This window comes from Triticum urartu, chromosome 7 (assembly GCF_003073215.2).
Source record: "Triticum urartu cultivar G1812 chromosome 7, Tu2.1, whole genome shotgun sequence".
NCBI classification, from domain to species: domain Eukaryota; kingdom Viridiplantae; phylum Streptophyta; class Magnoliopsida; order Poales; family Poaceae; genus Triticum; species Triticum urartu.
In genome coordinates, this window is record NC_053028.1 from 279,698,694 (window position 1) to 279,700,495 (window position 1,802).

Below are 1,802 nucleotides of genomic sequence, written 5' to 3' on the forward strand. Positions count from 1 at the left end.
CTGAAGTTCTCTTCTTCCTCTGTCTGGTGGCAGCTTTTGGCAAATTGCTTGGGGTGCTCCTGCTGCCATCATCAGAAGAACTGGAGGGACTAGTGCCCTCACTCATGTGCACTTGCTGTTCTGACACATTCTGGTTGTCACTCTGATCAGACATGTTGCAAACTCTGACTGCTGACCCTGTGAATAGTTTATAGATGAGGTAGAGTGGATGAGCATCACAAAATGCAGAGATTTTTGCAAAAGAATGATCCAAAAACTTAGTTTTAGTTTCCCACTGAAATCATCTTGGATCTACCGATTTTTAAACTCGGTGATACCGAAGCAGTTTTGGCACCTAAACTAGTGAACTCGGTCAGACCGAGTCACAGTTCGGTGGCACCGAGACTGCTAGGGTTTCACAAAGTTCCAAAATCGGTCACACCGATAAGTAATTCTCGGTCAGACCGAGTCTCACTTGTGCAATGGCATAAGCCAATTCGGTGGGACCGAGTTTTTCAACTCGGTGGGTCCGAGACGGTTTCGGCGGAAACCTAACCCTAAAATTTTCGAATCAAACCTAATTTACGAGCGCATTGACTGGATAGGAGTGTTTCAATCGTGGCAAGAATCATGATGATCACAATGTGCTAAGAATCGGATTGGAGAATAGCACAAAGATCGAGTCCATACCCTAGTTCGGCGGAGAGTCGCTACGGCGGCAACGGCGGGGTAGAATTCCGTTGACGGCGATGGAGACCAGCGACTGGAGGCGGCTGGCGGCGAGGAGACGATCCGGAGACCAAGTTGGCAGAGCAGGCTATCGCGCGGGCGAAGGGGTTCGGAGAAATTTCCAAATTTTTGCCCGTGACTATATATAGCCCGACCCTGTCGGTGTGACCGAGTGGAACGACTCAGTGGCACCGAGATGCAAAACTATATATAGTTATTGCAACTCGGTGTGACCGAATGGTTCAAATCGGTTGCACCGAGATCGAAAACATAGATCAACTTAATGATCTCGGTAGGACCGAAAGTAGGGTATCGGTCAGACCGATAATCACAAAGAGGTTTTGGAAGTTTAAGTCTATGGCGAATCGGGGACTCCGAGCGCTCCTCACACAGAGTGGTTCAAATCTGATTTGATCAAATTTTGTGATGTAGCATGAATAGAGTTTGAGACGAGAAAAGCATAGATAGCTAGAGGAGGTTCTTAGGCATTCTTGTCCATACACTTGGCAAAATGAAATAAAACCAAACAATCAAAACAACAAGTGGATGTCCTTGAATGAGTAAAATATGCAACCAGCATGCTCACACAATAAGATGGCAAATGAAATATGTGACAAGGCATGCACAACCAATTCTAGCATCTATCAAGCAATTTGCGATGACAAGGTCATCTATATATGAGTATATTGACTTAGGAGTCAAGTGAGAACACTTGATCATAGGTCAAACTCATCGTTTAAGCTCAAGTGGGGTTACCACTTTTACATAAAGCATTGTTGTGTTCACATCTTTAGAGTTGCTTTAGCTCAAGTCTTAGAGTAAAGCTCCCCCTGGATGTGATATCCCCCCTTAGAGGGATGAACTAACCTCGGGTTTTGTCGGTGATGACTTCATGTAGATGTTGAAGATGTGGATGCTCAATGTTGATGTAGATCACTTGGAGCTATCCATTTGAGTGAATTGCACTTTCAATACCTACATGGGTTAGTCCCACAAGGAACAAACAAGGATATCCATAGACATAGAGTGATGCACACACAAGATGATGTCCATGAAAACTTTTAGGTTACCTTGTCCCTTGTCTTACCAACAAG